The 20,160-nt window shown below is 42.4% G+C and overlaps 1 long non-coding RNA gene and 11 pseudogenes across 3 annotated transcripts in view; 8 read left to right on the plus strand and 4 right to left on the minus strand.

Moving 5' to 3' along the window:
• The window catches only part of LOC134948953 (uncharacterized), a 132,358-nt gene that overhangs the window by 16,509 nt on the left and 95,689 nt on the right, over window positions 1–20,160 (minus strand). The gene's annotated exons all lie outside the window — the stretch shown is intronic.
• LOC134951277 (5S ribosomal RNA) lies at window positions 7–126 on the minus strand (annotated as a pseudogene).
• On the minus strand, window positions 3,387–3,506 carry LOC134950870 (5S ribosomal RNA; annotated as a pseudogene).
• Window positions 3,664–3,783, minus strand: LOC134951289 (5S ribosomal RNA; annotated as a pseudogene).
• On the plus strand, window positions 4,770–4,889 carry LOC134951301 (5S ribosomal RNA; annotated as a pseudogene).
• LOC134950882 (5S ribosomal RNA) lies at window positions 5,047–5,166 on the plus strand (annotated as a pseudogene).
• On the plus strand, window positions 9,531–9,650 carry LOC134951313 (5S ribosomal RNA; annotated as a pseudogene).
• On the plus strand, window positions 9,808–9,927 carry LOC134950895 (5S ribosomal RNA; annotated as a pseudogene).
• Window positions 14,293–14,412, plus strand: LOC134951325 (5S ribosomal RNA; annotated as a pseudogene).
• Window positions 14,570–14,689, plus strand: LOC134950907 (5S ribosomal RNA; annotated as a pseudogene).
• LOC134951338 (5S ribosomal RNA) lies at window positions 19,053–19,172 on the plus strand (annotated as a pseudogene).
• LOC134950919 (5S ribosomal RNA) lies at window positions 19,330–19,449 on the plus strand (annotated as a pseudogene).

Here is a 20,160-nt window from a genome sequence, read left to right on the forward strand (position 1 = left end):
ACTCCTTTGATACAACACCTAGTATTCCCACCTTGTCTCCAAACGTGGTACTAGCTAGGCCCATCACTGCTTAAATGCCAAGATCAGACGGGATCGGATGGGATCCAGTGTGGTATGGTAGTATCAATCTCCATGGTGTGCCGAAATGATGAGGTGTAAAGCATGTCCACTATGCAACAGACAGGAGCCCAGTAGGCCCTGTAGGAAAAAGACATATGTTGCAACAATAGAGCATTGGCAGGTGTCATATATCAATTATGGCAAGACATAAACATGACACACGGCGGTGTCTGAGAAAATTAAACCAAAAAGCTAGACCCTGTATGTTGTTATACAGAATCAAAGGAAACATCCCAAACGAAATTCCTCATTAAGCCCATTGGGGGCCAATGTTTGTAATCTATCAATCCATTGGTGTTCTCTTTGTAGTAGGATTTTGTTGCGATCACCACCCCTTTGTAGCGGTGGGATTTGGTCCAAGATGCAACACTTGAGTTGATTGATAGTGTGATTTGCCTCCATAAAATGTCTTGCCACAGGTAAGTTTGAAAAGTCACTTGAAGTTCCACCTTGGGTAATGCTCTTTTTAATTGTTGAACGATGCTGGCTTAGACGCTAAGGAGCGTCTAAGCCAGCATCGTTCAACAATTAAAAAGAGTGTCGAGTGTAACCAACAATGCATCATCAGGGACATGCTTGATACATTCCAATTTTCTTAAAAAGTCAGTTGTGTCCTCAATGTAACTGGCTGCACTCTTTGCAAGTGGTTGGAGATAGAAATCTACAAGCTGTGAAATCGGTTGACATAGAGATCCACGTGCCGAAATAATCGGCCGCCCCGGGGGCTGTGTTAGTGATTTATGTATTTTGGGTAACGTGTAAAGGATTGGGGTTTTGGGGTGAGACGTAGTCAGAAAGTCAGCAGTAGTCTGATTGATATACCTGTTATTTACTCCCAAATTGATTATCGAATCAATTTCCTTTTTATATGTCCATGTGGGGTCATAAGTGAGTTTTTGATAACAGGTAGGATTAGACAATTGTCCATAGGCCTCTTGTACATAATAGTCATAATCAAGCAGGACTATGCCTCCACCCTTATCAGCTGACCTGATGACCAAGTGATTGTCATTCTGTAAAGATTTGATGGCAGCTCTTTCTCCCTTGGTTATGTTGGAATAGCTAGGCTTTTGTTCCTTGATATAAGGCATCGTGTCCCTTTTAAGTACCCTTAAAAAGGTATGAATTGAGGGATTTAAGGTCGGTGGGTCGAACTGGCTGGGTTTCTTCAAAGGACAATGAGGTGTAGCGGATGTTACCATTGTGGTAGAGACTGGACTTGGGGAATTGGAGTAATAGTCTTTTAGACGTAGTTGTCTTCCCAGTTTGTAGAGGTCAACCTGCCAGTGAAAACTATCCTGTCCAACAGTTGGAACAAAGGTTAATCCCTTATTAAGGACAGAGAGTTCATCATCCGTTAGTACATGTTGGGATAAATTGAAGACCACTGATGTCTGTGCTTTATTCTCCATTGTTATTTTTTTGCTCTTCCTTTTTCTCCCACCTCTACGGGTGGGTAAAGCGGGTTTTTTGGAGCCCTCCTATTGCGTTCAGATCTTGAAAGGTAAGTGGTCCCTTGTACAGATGTTGATGGTGCATCAGAATCACTTGCTGACGTCTGAGATCTGCTATCGATGTCCGTGAAGGGTGTAGTAGGTCTTCGTCCTCCACGTCTTTGTTGGGGTCTGTATTTACGTGGCTCACCGCGTGAGACCCAAGGATATACCCTATTCTCCTTATAGTCCAGTTTGACTTGTTTGTACTTATTTTTCTTGAATTTTAGCAAGTCACCACGAAATTTATCAATGTCCTTATTTAGTTTAGTAAAAAGGTCACAGTCAGGAGACTGGATGGTCCTAAATAATTCAGAAGCCTCTAGTTCTGAAATATCCCTTCTGATTTCTGTTAGATCCGAACCTGCCTGTTCGATTACAAGCAGCATTAGATCATGGGAACATTTGTTCAAGATATTGCACCACTTTGTACAAAAGTCATTATTATGTCTCCCCAGTGTGGGTTGATTGTGTAATCTAAACCCTCTGGGGATGAGGGATTCTTTGTAATATTGGGAGAGAGTTAGGCCATGCAGATGTAGCTCAACCTCTCTCTTTTTTAATCTAAGTAAATCATATACGAATTCCTCTGGACTGTCTTTATCAAATGCCAGGGATTCGGTATTATCAAAGAGGATCCGTTCCGCATCTGTTTTATCAAATTGAAGAACAGAGACTAGATCTTTATTGACACTGGTAGACATTTATATATGCAGGGGTATATTGAGTGATATGCAAAAAAAAGAAAAAATGAAAAAGACGAAAAAATAGGAAAAAATAGAAAAAAATAGAAAAAAATGGCAACCATGTGTTACCGTGTGCAACTGAAAAAAATAGAGATCATTATATTCCTGAAGAAAAAAATAATAATAATAATGTTCCAATTTAGAAAAATTGTGATTAGTTAATCTCTGCTATAGAGATTATGTTCACACAGACTGGTGCAGGTCAAAAAAGGTTGATACAAAATATGACAAAATGACAGCACTCTATGTCCTATAACAAAAATTGCTGGTGCAAGGTCCTGGTAATTAATATAAACACTCACTTTTTCCACAATCGAAAAAAGAATTAGACCAGCACTCACGTTTAGTTGGTGAAAGAAAAAAGGGTTTTATTCCTGATAAGCCATCTGGATGTAACCCACTGCTACAGTTCGCCCGACAGCCATTTCAACGCTCAATGGTCTTCATCAGGGGCAGCTGTCACCCTGTCCGGAGTTGCCTTAAATAGCAGAGAGGGCGCCAGAATGTCCGAACGGGACGACCGGAAACAGCGCGTCATAGCTGCTTTCCGATTCGCGCCTTCCCGCACGTGGGTTGTGTTGCTGTGGTACACAAACCCGGCTCTCTCCTTAGCAACCAGCTCCGGCAGCGCGACAATGGTGTAGTGTAGGCGGATCCGTATTTTAAGTGCAGCGGCAGACAGGTAAAGTTGCTGCTGTCTATGATCCCAGTCACAGGCACATATGCAGAGTGCTTGACCCCACAGTGCGCCGGCAGCATGGAAACACTGACAGTTTAATACATATAAATCATAAAGCAAAAGTGACATATAAAACAGGTGAACCAAACAGTGACATCATGCACAGCAATGGTATCATACCGCTCATGGATAATTAATATCTAAATACAGCACACCACCACATTGGTGTAATATAGTCATGATTAAAGGCATCCAATAGGTGCAACGCAAAATGCCAATGTGAATGCCATGTAATAACAGGGAAAGGGCGGGGATACTGATTCATCACCTATAGGACACTCATGTCCCTTGGTACAATACCCAGTATTCCCATGCCGTCTCCAAGCATGGTACTGACCGGGCCCAACACTGCTTAATTGCCAAGATCAGACGGGATTGGATGGTTTCCAGTGTGGTATGATTGTATCAGACAGATGTGCCCATAATTCCCGTAGTGTCAGTATCTTTACCCGTGTCTCAGACAAATCACATCATAATCCTGTGTAATGGTGTACACGACCAACCACCATTACTGATGCCAACAACCAAGCCATAGGGAGAACTGGAGAAATGTACACCAACTCCTTTGATACAACACCTAGTATTCCCACCTTGTCTCCAAACGTGGTACTAGCTAGGCCCATCACTGCTTAAATGCCAAGATCAGACGGGATCGGATGGGATCCAGTGTGGTATGGTAGTATCAATCTCCATGGTGTGCCGAAATGATGAGGTGTAAAGCATGTCCACTATGCAACAGACAGGAGCCCAGTAGGCCCTGTAGGAAAAAGACATATGTTGCAACAATAGAGCATTGGCAGGTGTCATATATCAATTATGGCAAGACATAAACATGACACACGGCGGTGTCTGAGAAAATTAAACCAAAAAGCTAGACCCTGTATGTTGTTATACAGAATCAAAGGAAACATCCCAAACGAAATTCCTCATTAAGCCCATTGGGGGCCAATGTTTGTAATCTATCAATCCATTGGTGTTCTCTTTGTAGTAGGATTTTGTTGCGATCACCACCCCTTTGTAGCGGTGGGATTTGGTCCAAGATGCAACACTTGAGTTGATTGATAGTGTGATTTGCCTCCATAAAATGTCTTGCCACAGGTAAGTTTGAAAAGTCACTTGAAGTTCCACCTTGGGTAATGCTCTTTTTAATTGTTGAACGATGCTGGCTTAGACGCTCCTTAGCGTCTAAGCCAGCATCGTTCAACAATTAAAAAGAGCATTACCCAAGGTGGAACTTCAAGTGACTTTTCAAACTTACCTGTGGCAAGACATTTTATGGAGGCAAATCACACTATCAATCAACTCAAGTGTTGCATCTTGGACCAAATCCCACCGCTACAAAGGGGTGGTGATCGCAACAAAATCCTACTACAAAGAGAACACCAATGGATTGATAGATTACAAACATTGGCCCCCAATGGGCTTAATGAGGAATTTCGTTTGGGATGTTTCCTTTGATTCTGTATAACAACATACAGGGTCTAGCTTTTTGGTTTAATTTTCTCAGACACCGCCGTGTGTCATGTTTATGTCTTGCCATAATTGATATATGACACCTGCCAATGCTCTATTGTTGCAACATATGTCTTTTTCCTACAGGGCCTACTGGGCTCCTGTCTGTTGCATAGTGGACATGCTTTACACCTCATCATTTCGGCACACCATGGAGATTGATACTACCATACCACACTGGATCCCATCCGATCCCGTCTGATCTTGGCATTTAAGCAGTGATGGGCCTAGCTAGTACCACGTTTGGAGACAAGGTGGGAATACTAGGTGTTGTATCAAAGGAGTTGGTGTACATTTCTCCAGTTCTCCCTATGGCTTGGTTGTTGGCATCAGTAATGGTGGTTGGTCGTGTACACCATTACACAGGATTATGATGTGATTTGTCTGAGACACGGGTAAAGATACTGACACTACGGGAATTATGGGCACATCTGTCTGATACAATCATACCACACTGGAAACCATCCAATCCCGTCTGATCTTGGCAATTAAGCAGTGTTGGGCCCGGTCAGTACCATGCTTGGAGACGGCATGGGAATACTGGGTATTGTACCAAGGGACATGAGTGTCCTATAGGTGATGAATCAGTATCCCCGCCCTTTCCCTGTTATTACATGGCATTCACATTGGCATTTTGCGTTGCACCTATTGGATGCCTTTAATCATGACTATATTACACCAATGTGGTGGTGTGCTGTATTTAGATATTAATTATCCATGAGCGGTATGATACCATTGCTGTGCATGATGTCACTGTTTGGTTCACCTGTTTTATATGTCACTTTTGCTTTATGATTTATATGTATTGAACTGTCAGTGTTTCCATGCTGCCGGCGCACTGTGGGGTCAAGCACTCTGCATATGTGCCTGTGACTGGGATCATAGACAGCAGCAACTTTACCTGTCTGCCGCTGCACTTAAAATACGGATCCGCCTACACTACACCATTGTCGCGCTGCCGGAGCTGGTTGCTAAGGAGAGAGCCGGGTTTGTATACCACAGCAACACAACCCACGTGCGGGAAGGAGCGAATCGGAAAGCAGCTATGACGCGCTGTTTCCGGTCGTCCCGTTCGGACATTCTGGCGCCCTCTCTGCTATTTAAGGCAACTCCGGACAGGGTGACAGCTGCCCCTGATGAAGACCATTGAGCGTTGAAACGGCTGTCGGGCGAACTGTAGCAGTGGGTTACATCCAGATGGCTTATCAGGAATAAAACCCTTTTTTCTTTCACCAACTAAACGTGAGTGCTGGTCTAATTCTTTTTTCGATTGTGGAAAAAGTGAGTGTTTATATTAATTACCAGGACCTTGCACCAGCAATTTTTGTTATAGGACATAGAGTGCTGTCATTTTGTCATATTTTGTATCAATCTTTTTTGACCTGCACCAGTCTGTGTGAACATAATCTCTATAGCAGAGATTAACTAATCACAATTTTTCTAAATTGGAACATTATTATTATTATTTTTTTCTTCAGGAATATAATGATCTCTATTTTTTTCAGTTGCACACGGTAACACATGGTTGCCATTTTTTTTCTATTTTTTCGTCTTTTTCATTTTTTCTTTTTTTTGCATATCACTCAATATACCCCTGCATATATAAATGTCTACCAGTGTCAATAAAGATCTAGTCTCTGTTCTTCAATTTGATAAAACAGATGCGGAACGGATCCTCTTTGATAATACCGAATCCCTGGCATTTGATAAAGACAGTCCAGAGGAATTCGTATATGATTTACTTAGATTAAAAAAGAGAGAGGTTGAGCTACATCTGCATGGCCTAACTCTCTCCCAATATTACAAAGAATCCCTCATCCCCAGAGGGTTTAGATTACACAATCAACCCACACTGGGGAGACATAATAATGACTTTTGTACAAAGTGGTGCAATATCTTGAACAAATGTTCCCATGATCTAATGCTGCTTGTAATCGAACAGGCAGGTTCGGATCTAACAGAAATCAGAAGGGATATTTCAGAACTAGAGGCTTCTGAATTATTTAGGACCATCCAGTCTCCTGACTGTGACCTTTTTACTAAACTAAATAAGGACATTGATAAATTTCGTGGTGACTTGCTAAAATTCAAGAAAAATAAGTACAAACAAGTCAAACTGGACTATAAGGAGAATAGGGTATATCCTTGGGTCTCACGCGGTGAGCCACGTAAATACAGACCCCAACAAAGACGTGGAGGACGAAGACCTACTACACCCTTCACGGACATCGATAGCAGATCTCAGACGTCAGCAAGTGATTCTGATGCACCATCAACATCTGTACAAGGGACCACTTACCTTTCAAGATCTGAACGCAATAGGAGGGCTCCAAAAAACCCGCTTTACCCACCCGTAGAGGTGGGAGAAAAAGGAAGAGCAAAAAAATAACAATGGAGAATAAAGCACAGACATCAGTGGTCTTCAATTTATCCCAACATGTACTAACGGATGATGAACTCTCTGTCCTTAATAAGGGATTAACCTTTGTTCCAACTGTTGGACAGGATAGTTTTCACTGGCAGGTTGACCTCTACAAACTGGGAAGACAACTACGTCTAAAAGACTATTACTCCAATTCCCCAAGTCCAGTCTCTACCACAATGGTAACATCCGCTACACCTCATTGTCCTTTGAAGAAACCCAGCCAGTTCGACCCACCGACCTTAAATCCCTCAATTCATACCTTTTTAAGGGTACTTAAAAGGGACACGATGCCTTATATCAAGGAACAAAAGCCTAGCTATTCCAACATAACCAAGGGAGAAAGAGCTGCCATCAAATCTTTACAGAATGACAATCACTTGGTCATCAGGTCAGCTGATAAGGGTGGAGGCATAGTCCTGCTTGATTATGACTATTATGTACAAGAGGCATATGGACAATTGTCTAATCCTACCTGTTATCAAAAACTCACTTATGACCCCACATGGACATATAAAAAGGAAATTGATTCGATAATCAATTTGGGAGTAAATAACAGGTATATCAATCAGACTACTGCTGACTTTCTGACTACATCTCACCCCAAAACCCCAATCCTTTACACGTTACCCAAAATACATAAATCACTAACACAGCCCCCGGGGCGGCCGATTATTTCGGCACGTGGATCTCTATGTCAACCGATTTCACAGCTTGTAGATTTCTATCTCCAACCACTTGCAAAGAGTGCAGCCAGTTACATTGAGGACACAACTGACTTTTTAAGAAAATTGGAATGTATCAAGCATGTCCCTGATGATGCATTGTTGGTTACACTCGACGTTTCGAGTCTATACACAAACATTCCTCATGCACTTGGCATTGAATCATGCAGACGACTAATAACGGAAAGTGATGTGTATTTTGGACCTCCATCAGAATATATGGTATTATTGATTGATCTAATTTTGAACAAAAATTATTTTTTGTTTGAGAACTGTTTTTTCTTACAAAAACAGGGCACCGCTATGGGGTCTAACATGGCCCCAGCTTATGCCAACATTTTCATGTCAACATACGAACAAGAACACATCACAGGTCACCCCTATTTTGGCCGATTTTTGTCAACATATGTCAGATATATTGATGATTTGTTTTTTATTTGGCACGGGGGAGAGAAGACACTCCTGACTTTCATTGACCATCTGAACTCACTTCCAGGCACCATTAGATTCAGCCTCACGTTTAGCAAAACAGAAATAAATTTTTTGGACGTGTCCGTTCTTCTGTCCAACAATACATTGACCACTCGGATCCACTGTAAACCCTCTGATAGAAACACACTTCTGCTTTCAACGAGTTTTCACCCGGCACCCCTCAAAAGAGGATTACCGTTCTCGCAGCTTCTAAGGGTGATACGTATCACCTCTGACCCTTTAGCAATACCATCTGCTTTACAGTCAATGAGTCAACGCTTCCTTGATCGTGGATATTCTAAGGAGGAGATTGATCTGGCACTCACAAAAATTGGCCAGATAAAGAGAAAGGAACTCCTATCTAATAAAGACGCCTCTACCAATAAAGACAATGACAGGTTCAACTTTGTCAGCATGTATACTACTGCCTCTCGATTAATCCGCAACAAGATTCAGGAACATTGGCACCTTATTGGCACGGATCCAGGTTTATCAAAAGCAATCCCGCAACCACCTCGATTCGCATACAAACGAGGACCCAATCTGAAAGATTTGCTTGTTGTAACGGATCTCTCCAGGAGAAAAAAGAGCACACCCTCACACTGGTTGTCCACCAAAACAGGGGTTCACAAATGTACGGGTTGTCCAAACTGTTCATTCCTGCTACTTGGCAATCGATTTATTAACCCTCAGGATAAGAAGACTTACACCATCAAACAGAGACTTGACTGCAACAGTAAATTTGTAGTCTATGTGCTGAAATGTCCATGCAATTTGCTATATGTTGGTAAGACCAGCAGGATGCTAAAGGAGCGTCTAAGCCAGCATCGTTCAACAATTAAAAAGAGCATTACCCAAGGTGGAACTTCAAGTGACTTTTCAAACTTACCTGTGGCAAGACATTTTATGGAGGCAAATCACACTATCAATCAACTCAAGTGTTGCATCTTGGACCAAATCCCACCGCTACAAAGGGGTGGTGATCGCAACAAAATCCTACTACAAAGAGAACACCAATGGATTGATAGATTACAAACATTGGCCCCCAATGGGCTTAATGAGGAATTTCGTTTGGGATGTTTCCTTTGATTCTGTATAACAACATACAGGGTCTAGCTTTTTGGTTTAATTTTCTCAGACACCGCCGTGTGTCATGTTTATGTCTTGCCATAATTGATATATGACACCTGCCAATGCTCTATTGTTGCAACATATGTCTTTTTCCTACAGGGCCTACTGGGCTCCTGTCTGTTGCATAGTGGACATGCTTTACACCTCATCATTTCGGCACACCATGGAGATTGATACTACCATACCACACTGGATCCCATCCGATCCCGTCTGATCTTGGCATTTAAGCAGTGATGGGCCTAGCTAGTACCACGTTTGGAGACAAGGTGGGAATACTAGGTGTTGTATCAAAGGAGTTGGTGTACATTTCTCCAGTTCTCCCTATGGCTTGGTTGTTGGCATCAGTAATGGTGGTTGGTCGTGTACACCATTACACAGGATTATGATGTGATTTGTCTGAGACACGGGTAAAGATACTGACACTACGGGAATTATGGGCACATCTGTCTGATACAATCATACCACACTGGAAACCATCCAATCCCGTCTGATCTTGGCAATTAAGCAGTGTTGGGCCCGGTCAGTACCATGCTTGGAGACGGCATGGGAATACTGGGTATTGTACCAAGGGACATGAGTGTCCTATAGGTGATGAATCAGTATCCCCGCCCTTTCCCTGTTATTACATGGCATTCACATTGGCATTTTGCGTTGCACCTATTGGATGCCTTTAATCATGACTATATTACACCAATGTGGTGGTGTGCTGTATTTAGATATTAATTATCCATGAGCGGTATGATACCATTGCTGTGCATGATGTCACTGTTTGGTTCACCTGTTTTATATGTCACTTTTGCTTTATGATTTATATGTATTGAACTGTCAGTGTTTCCATGCTGCCGGCGCACTGTGGGGTCAAGCACTCTGCATATGTGCCTGTGACTGGGATCATAGACAGCAGCAACTTTACCTGTCTGCCGCTGCACTTAAAATACGGATCCGCCTACACTACACCATTGTCGCGCTGCCGGAGCTGGTTGCTAAGGAGAGAGCCGGGTTTGTATACCACAGCAACACAACCCACGTGCGGGAAGGAGCGAATCGGAAAGCAGCTATGACGCGCTGTTTCCGGTCGTCCCGTTCGGACATTCTGGCGCCCTCTCTGCTATTTAAGGCAACTCCGGACAGGGTGACAGCTGCCCCTGATGAAGACCATTGAGCGTTGAAACGGCTGTCGGGCGAACTGTAGCAGTGGGTTACATCCAGATGGCTTATCAGGAATAAAACCCTTTTTTCTTTCACCAACTAAACGTGAGTGCTGGTCTAATTCTTTTTTCGATTGTGGAAAAAGTGAGTGTTTATATTAATTACCAGGACCTTGCACCAGCAATTTTTGTTATAGGACATAGAGTGCTGTCATTTTGTCATATTTTGTATCAACCTTTTTTGACCTGCACCAGTCTGTGTGAACATAATCTCTATAGCAGAGATTAACTAATCACAATTTTTCTAAATTGGAACATTATTATTATTATTTTTTTCTTCAGGAATATAATGATCTCTATTTTTTTCAGTTGCACACGGTAACACATGGTTGCCATTTTTTTCTATTTTTTCGTCTTTTTCATTTTTTCTTTTTTTTGCATATCACTCAATATACCCCTGCATATATAAATGTCTACCAGTGTCAATAAAGATCTAGTCTCTGTTCTTCAATTTGATAAAACAGATGCGGAACGGATCCTCTTTGATAATACCGAATCCCTGGCATTTGATAAAGACAGTCCAGAGGAATTCGTATATGATTTACTTAGATTAAAAAAGAGAGAGGTTGAGCTACATCTGCATGGCCTAACTCTCTCCCAATATTACAAAGAATCCCTCATCCCCAGAGGGTTTAGATTACACAATCAACCCACACTGGGGAGACATAATAATGACTTTTGTACAAAGTGGTGCAATATCTTGAACAAATGTTCCCATGATCTAATGCTGCTTGTAATCGAACAGGCAGGTTCGGATCTAACAGAAATCAGAAGGGATATTTCAGAACTAGAGGCTTCTGAATTATTTAGGACCATCCAGTCTCCTGACTGTGACCTTTTTACTAAACTAAATAAGGACATTGATAAATTTCGTGGTGACTTGCTAAAATTCAAGAAAAATAAGTACAAACAAGTCAAACTGGACTATAAGGAGAATAGGGTATATCCTTGGGTCTCACGCGGTGAGCCACGTAAATACAGACCCCAACAAAGACGTGGAGGACGAAGACCTACTACACCCTTCACGGACATCGATAGCAGATCTCAGACGTCAGCAAGTGATTCTGATGCACCATCAACATCTGTACAAGGGACCACTTACCTTTCAAGATCTGAACGCAATAGGAGGGCTCCAAAAAACCCGCTTTACCCACCCGTAGAGGTGGGAGAAAAAGGAAGAGCAAAAAAATAACAATGGAGAATAAAGCACAGACATCAGTGGTCTTCAATTTATCCCAACATGTACTAACGGATGATGAACTCTCTGTCCTTAATAAGGGATTAACCTTTGTTCCAACTGTTGGACAGGATAGTTTTCACTGGCAGGTTGACCTCTACAAACTGGGAAGACAACTACGTCTAAAAGACTATTACTCCAATTCCCCAAGTCCAGTCTCTACCACAATGGTAACATCCGCTACACCTCATTGTCCTTTGAAGAAACCCAGCCAGTTCGACCCACCGACCTTAAATCCCTCAATTCATACCTTTTTAAGGGTACTTAAAAGGGACACGATGCCTTATATCAAGGAACAAAAGCCTAGCTATTCCAACATAACCAAGGGAGAAAGAGCTGCCATCAAATCTTTACAGAATGACAATCACTTGGTCATCAGGTCAGCTGATAAGGGTGGAGGCATAGTCCTGCTTGATTATGACTATTATGTACAAGAGGCATATGGACAATTGTCTAATCCTACCTGTTATCAAAAACTCACTTATGACCCCACATGGACATATAAAAAGGAAATTGATTCGATAATCAATTTGGGAGTAAATAACAGGTATATCAATCAGACTACTGCTGACTTTCTGACTACATCTCACCCCAAAACCCCAATCCTTTACACGTTACCCAAAATACATAAATCACTAACACAGCCCCCCGGGGCGGCCGATTATTTCGGCACGTGGATCTCTATGTCAACCGATTTCACAGCTTGTAGATTTCTATCTCCAACCACTTGCAAAGAGTGCAGCCAGTTACATTGAGGACACAACTGACTTTTTAAGAAAATTGGAATGTATCAAGCATGTCCCTGATGATGCATTGTTGGTTACACTCGACGTTTCGAGTCTATACACAAACATTCCTCATGCACTTGGCATTGAATCATGCAGACGACTAATAACGGAAAGTGATGTGTATTTTGGACCTCCATCAGAATATATGGTATTATTGATTGATCTAATTTTGAACAAAAATTATTTTTTGTTTGAGAACTGTTTTTTCTTACAAAAACAGGGCACCGCTATGGGGTCTAACATGGCCCCAGCTTATGCCAACATTTTCATGTCAACATACGAACAAGAACACATCACAGGTCACCCCTATTTTGGCCGATTTTTGTCAACATATGTCAGATATATTGATGATTTGTTTTTTATTTGGCACGGGGGAGAGAAGACACTCCTGACTTTCATTGACCATCTGAACTCACTTCCAGGCACCATTAGATTCAGCCTCACGTTTAGCAAAACAGAAATAAATTTTTTGGACGTGTCCGTTCTTCTGTCCAACAATACATTGACCACTCGGATCCACTGTAAACCCTCTGATAGAAACACACTTCTGCTTTCAACGAGTTTTCACCCGGCACCCCTCAAAAGAGGATTACCGTTCTCGCAGCTTCTAAGGGTGATACGTATCACCTCTGACCCTTTAGCAATACCATCTGCTTTACAGTCAATGAGTCAACGCTTCCTTGATCGTGGATATTCTAAGGAGGAGATTGATCTGGCACTCACAAAAATTGGCCAGATAAAGAGAAAGGAACTCCTATCTAATAAAGACGCCTCTACCAATAAAGACAATGACAGGTTCAACTTTGTCAGCATGTATACTACTGCCTCTCGATTAATCCGCAACAAGATTCAGGAACATTGGCACCTTATTGGCACGGATCCAGGTTTATCAAAAGCAATCCCGCAACCACCTCGATTCGCATACAAACGAGGACCCAATCTGAAAGATTTGCTTGTTGTAACGGATCTCTCCAGGAGAAAAAAAGAGCACACCCTCACACTGGTTGTCCACCAAAACAGGGGTTCACAAATGTACGGGTTGTCCAAACTGTTCATTCCTGCTACTTGGCAATCGATTTATTAACCCTCAGGATAAGAAGACTTACACCATCAAACAGAGACTTGACTGCAACAGTAAATTTGTAGTCTATGTGCTGAAATGTCCATGCAATTTGCTATATGTTGGTAAGACCAGCAGGATGCTAAAGGAGCGTCTAAGCCAGCATCGTTCAACAATTAAAAAGAGCATTACCCAAGGTGGAACTTCAAGTGACTTTTCAAACTTACCTGTGGCAAGACATTTTATGGAGGCAAATCACACTATCAATCAACTCAAGTGTTGCATCTTGGACCAAATCCCACCGCTACAAAGGGGTGGTGATCGCAACAAAATCCTACTACAAAGAGAACACCAATGGATTGTTAGATTACAAACATTGGCCCCCAATGGGCTTAATGAGGAATTTCGTTTGGGATGTTTCCTTTGATTCTGTATAACAACATACAGGGTCTAGCTTTTTGGTTTAATTTTCTCAGACACCGCCGTGTGTCATGTTTATGTCTTGCCATAATTGATATATGACACCTGCCAATGCTCTATTGTTGCAACATATGTCTTTTTCCTACAGGGCCTACTGGGCTCCTGTCTGTTGCATAGTGGACATGCTTTACACCTCATCATTTCGGCACACCATGGAGATTGATACTACCATACCACACTGGATCCCATCCGATCCCGTCTGATCTTGGCATTTAAGCAGTGATGGGCCTAGCTAGTACCACGTTTGGAGACAAGGTGGGAATACTAGGTGTTGTATCAAAGGAGTTGGTGTACATTTCTCCAGTTCTCCCTATGGCTTGGTTGTTGGCATCAGTAATGGTGGTTGGTCGTGTACACCATTACACAGGATTATGATGTGATTTGTCTGAGACACGGGTAAAGATACTGACACTACGGGAATTATGGGCACATCTGTCTGATACAATCATACCACACTGGAAACCATCCAATCCCGTCTGATCTTGGCAATTAAGCAGTGTTGGGCCCGGTCAGTACCATGCTTGGAGACGGCATGGGAATACTGGGTATTGTACCAAGTGACATGAGTGTCCTATAGGTGATGAATCAGTATCCCCGCCCTTTCCCTGTTATTACATGGCATTCACATTGGCATTTTGCGTTGCACCTATTGGATGCCTTTAATCATGACTATATTACACCAATGTGGTGGTGTGCTGTATTTAGATATTAATTATCCATGAGCGGTATGATACCATTGCTGTGCATGATGTCACTGTTTGGTTCACCTGTTTTATATGTCACTTTTGCTTTATGATTTATATGTATTGAACTGTCAGTGTTTCCATGCTGCCGGCGCACTGTGGGGTCAAGCACTCTGCATATGTGCCTGTGACTGGGATCATAGACAGCAGCAACTTTACCTGTCTGCCGCTGCACTTAAAATACGGATCCGCCTACACTACACCATTGTCGCGCTGCCGGAGCTGGTTGCTAAGGAGAGAGCCGGGTTTGTATACCACAGCAACACAACCCATGTGCGGGAAGGAGCGAATCGGAAAGCAGCTATGACGCGCTGTTTCCGGTCGTCCCGTTCGGACATTCTGGCGCCCTCTCTGCTATTTAAGGCAACTCCGGACAGGGTGACAGCTGCCCCTGATGAAGACCATTGAGCGTTGAAACGGCTGTCGGGCGAACTGTAGCAGTGGGTTACATCCAGATGGCTTATCAGGAATAAAACCCTTTTTTCTTTCACCAACTAAACGTGAGTGCTGGTCTAATTCTTTTTTCGATTGTGGAAAAAGTGAGTGTTTATATTAATTACCAGGACCTTGCACCAGCAATTTTTGTTATAGGACATAGAGTGCTGTCATTTTGTCATATTTTGTATCAACCTTTTTTGACCTGCACCAGTCTGTGTGAACATAATCTCTATAGCAGAGATTAACTAATCACAATTTTTCTAAATTGGAACATTATTATTATTATTTTTTTCTTCAGGAATATAATGATCTCTATTTTTTTCAGTTGCACACGGTAACACATGGTTGCCATTTTTTTCTATTTTTTCGTCTTTTTCATTTTTTCTTTTTTTTGCATATCACTCAATATACCCCTGCATATATAAATGTCTACCAGTGTCAATAAAGATCTAGTCTCTGTTCTTCAATTTGATAAAACAGATGCGGAACGGATCCTCTTTGATAATACCGAATCCCTGGCATTTGATAAAGACAGTCCAGAGGAATTCGTATATGATTTACTTAGATTAAAAAAGAGAGAGGTTGAGCTACATCTGCATGGCCTAACTCTCTCCCAATATTACAAAGAATCCCTCATCCCCAGAGGGTTTAGATTACACAATCAACCCACACTGGGGAGACATAATAATGACTTTTGTACAAAGTGGTGCAATATCTTGAACAAATGTTCCCATGATCTAATGCTGCTTGTAATCGAACAGGCAGGTTCGGATCTAACAGAAATCAGAAGGGATATTTCAGAACTAGAGGCTTCTGAATTATTTAGGACCATCCAGTCTCCTGACTGTGACCTTTTTACTAAACTAAATAAGGACATTGATAAATTTCGTGGTGACTTGCTAAAATTCAAGAAAAATAAGTACAAACAAGTCAAACTGGACTATAAGGAGAATAGGGTATATCCTTGGGTCTCACGCGGTGAGCCACGTAAATACAGACCCCAACAAAGACGTGGAGGACGAAGACCTACTACACCCTTCACGGACATCGATAGCAGATCTCAGACGTCAGCAAGTGATTCTGATGCACCATTAACATCTGTACAAGGGACCACTTACCTTTCAAGATCTGAACGCAATAGGAGGGCTCCAAAAAACCCGCTTTACCCACCCGTAGAGGTGGGAGAAAAAGGAAGAGCAAAAAAATAACAATGGAGAATAAAGCACAGACATCAGTGGTCTTCAATTTATCCCAACATGTACTAACGGATGATGAACTCTCTGTCCTTAATAAGGGATTAACCTTTGTTCCAACTGTTGGACAGGATAGTTTTCACTGGCAGGTTGACCTCTACAAACTGGGAAGACAACTACGTCTAAAAGACTATTACTCCAATTCCCCAAGTCCAGTCTCTACCACAATGGTAACATCCGCTACACCTCATTGTCCTTTGAAGAAACCCAGCCAGTTCGACCCACCGACCTTAAATCCCTCAATTCATACCTTTTTAAGGGTACTTAAAAGGGACACGATGCCTTATATCAAGGAACAAAAGCCTAGCTATTCCAACATAACCAAGGGAGAAAGAGCTGCCATCAAATCTTTACAGAATGACAATCACTTGGTCATCAGGTCAGCTGATAAGGGTGGAGGCATAGTCCTGCTTGATTATGACTATTATGTACAAGAGGCCTATGGACAATTGTCTAATCCTACCTGTTATCAAAAACTCACTTATGACCCCACATGGACATATAAAAAGGAAATTGATTCGATAATCAATTTGGGAGTAAATAACAGGTATATCAATCAGACTACTGCTGACTTTCTGACTACGTCTCACCCCAAAACCCCAATCCTTTACACGTTACCCAAAATACATAAATCACTAACACAGCCCCCGGGGCGGCCGATTATTTCGGCACGTGGATCTCTATGTCAACCGATTTCACAGCTTGTAGATTTCTATCTCCAACCACTTGCAAAGAGTGCAGCCAGTTACATTGAGGACACAACTGACTTTTTAAGAAAATTGGAATGTATCAAGCATGTCCCTGATGATACATTGTTGGTTACACTCGACGTTTCGAGTCTATACACAAACATTCCTCATGCACTTGGCATTGAATCATGCAGACGACTAATAACGGAAAGTGATGTGTATTTTGGACCTCCATCAGAATATATGGTATTATTGATTGATCTAATTTTGAACAAAAATTATTTTTTGTTTGAGAACTGTTTTTTCTTACAAAAACAGGGCACCGCTATGGGGTCTAACATGGCCCCAGCTTATGCCAACATTTTCATGTCAACATACGAACAAGAACACATCACAGGTCACCCCTATTTTGGCCGATTTTTGTCAACATATGTCAGATATATTGATGATTTGTTTTTTATTTGGCACGGGGGAGAGAAGACACTCCTGACTTTCATTGACCATCTGAACTCACTTCCAGGCACCATTAGATTCAGCCTCACGTTTAGCAAAACAGAAATAATTTTTTTGGACGTGTCCGTTCTTCTGTCCAACAATACATTGACCACTCGGATCCACTGTAAACCCTCTGATAGAAACACACTTCTGCTTTCAACGAGTTTTCACCCGGAACCCCTCAAAAGAGGATTACCGTTCTCGCAGCTTCTAAGGGTGACACGTATCACCTCTGACCCTTTAGCAATACCATCTGCTTTACAGTCAATGAGTCAACGCTTCCTTGATCGTGGATATTCTAAGGAGGAGATTGATCTGGCACTCACAAAAATTGGCCAGATAAAGAGAAAGGAACTCCTATCTAATAAAGACGCCTCTACCAATAAAGACAATGACAGGTTCAACTTTGTCAGCATGTATACTACTGCCTCTCGATTAATCCGCAACAAGATTCAGGAACATTGGCACCTTATTGGCACGGATCCAGGTTTATCAAAAGCAATCCCGCAACCACCTCGATTCGCATACAAACGAGGACCCAATCTGAAAGATTTGCTTGTTGTAACGGATCTCTCCAGGAGAAAAAAGAGCACACCCTCACACTGGTTGTCCACCAAAACAGGGGTTCACAAATGCACGGGTTGTCCAAACTGTTCATTCCTGCTACTTGGCAATCGGTTTATTAACCCTCAGGATAAGAAGACTTACACCATCAAACAGAGACTTGACTGCAACAGTAAATTTGTAGTCTATGTGCTGAAATGTCCATGCAATTTGCTATATGTTGGTAAGACCAGCAGGATGCTAAAGGAGCGTCTAAGCCAGCATCGTTCAACAATTAAAAAGAGCATTACCCAAGGTGGAACTTCAAGTGACTTTTCAAACTTACCTGTGGCAAGACATTTTATGGAGGCAAATCACACTATCAATCAACTCAAGTGTTGCATCTTGGACCAAATCCCACCGCTCCAAAGGGGTGGTGATCGCAACAAAATCCTACTACAAAGAGAACACCAATGGATTGATAGATTACAAACATTGGCCCCCAATGGGCTTAATGAGGAATTTCGTTTGGGATGTTTCCTTTGATTCTGTATAACAACATACAGGGTCTAGCTTTTTGGTTTAATTTTCTCAGACACCGCCGTGTGTCATGTTTATGTCTTGCCATAATTGATATATGACACCTGCCAATGCTCTATTGTTGCAACATATGTCTTTTTCCTACAGGGCCTACTGGGCTCCTGTCTGTTGCATAGTGGACATGCTTTACACCTCATCATTTCGGCACACCATGGAGATTGATACTACCATACCACACTGGATCCCATCCGATCCCGTCTGATCTTGGCATTTAAGCAGTGATGGGCCTAGCTAGTACCACGTTTGGAGACAAGGTGGGAATACTAGGTGTTGTATCAAAGGAGTTGGTGTACATTTCTCCAGTTCTCCCTATGGCTTGGTTGTTGGCATCAGTAATGGTGGTTGGTCGTGTACACCATTACACAGGATTATGATGTGATTTGTCTGAGACACGGGTAAAGATACTGACACTACGGGAATTATGGGCACATCTGTCTGATACAATCATACCACACTGGAAACCATCCAATCCCGTCTGATCTTGGCAATTAAGCAGTGTTGGGCCCGGTCAGTACCATGCTTGGAGACGGCATGGGAATACTGGGTATTGTACCAAGTGACATGAGTGTCCTATAGGTGATGAATCAGTATCCCCGCCCTTTCCCTGTTATTACATGGCATTCACATTGGCATTTTGCGTTGCGCCTATTGGATGCCTTTAATCATGACTATATTACACCAATGTGGTGGTGTGCTGTATTTAGATATTAATTATCCATGAGCGGTATGATACCATTGCTGTGCATGATGTCACTGTTTGGTTCACCTGTTTTATATGTCACTTTTGCTTTATGATTTATATGTATTGAACTGTCAGTGTTTCCATGCTGCCGGCGCACTGTGGGGTCAAGCACTCTGCATATGTGCCTGTGACTGGGATCATAGACAGCAGCAACTTTACCTGTCTGCCGCTGCACTTAAAATACGGATCCGCCTACACTACACCATTGTCGCACTGCCGGAGCTGGTTGCTAAGGAGAGAGCCGGGTTTGTGTACCACAGCAACACAACCCACGTGCGGGAAGGAGCGAATCGGAAAGCAGCTATGACGCACTGTTTCCGGACGTCCCGTTCGGACATTCTGGCGCCCTCTCTGCTATTTAAGGCAACTCCGGACAGGGTGACAGCTGCCCCTGATGAAGACCATTGAGCGTTGAAACGGCTGTCGGGCGAACTGTAGCAGTGGGTTACATCCAGATGGCTTATCAGGAATAAAACCCTTTTTTCTTTCACCAACTAAACGTGAGTGCTGGTCTAATTCTTTTTT

The sequence above is a fragment of the Pseudophryne corroboree genome, chromosome 8, assembly GCF_028390025.1.
Source record: "Pseudophryne corroboree isolate aPseCor3 chromosome 8, aPseCor3.hap2, whole genome shotgun sequence".
NCBI lineage: Eukaryota > Metazoa > Chordata > Amphibia > Anura > Myobatrachidae > Pseudophryne > Pseudophryne corroboree.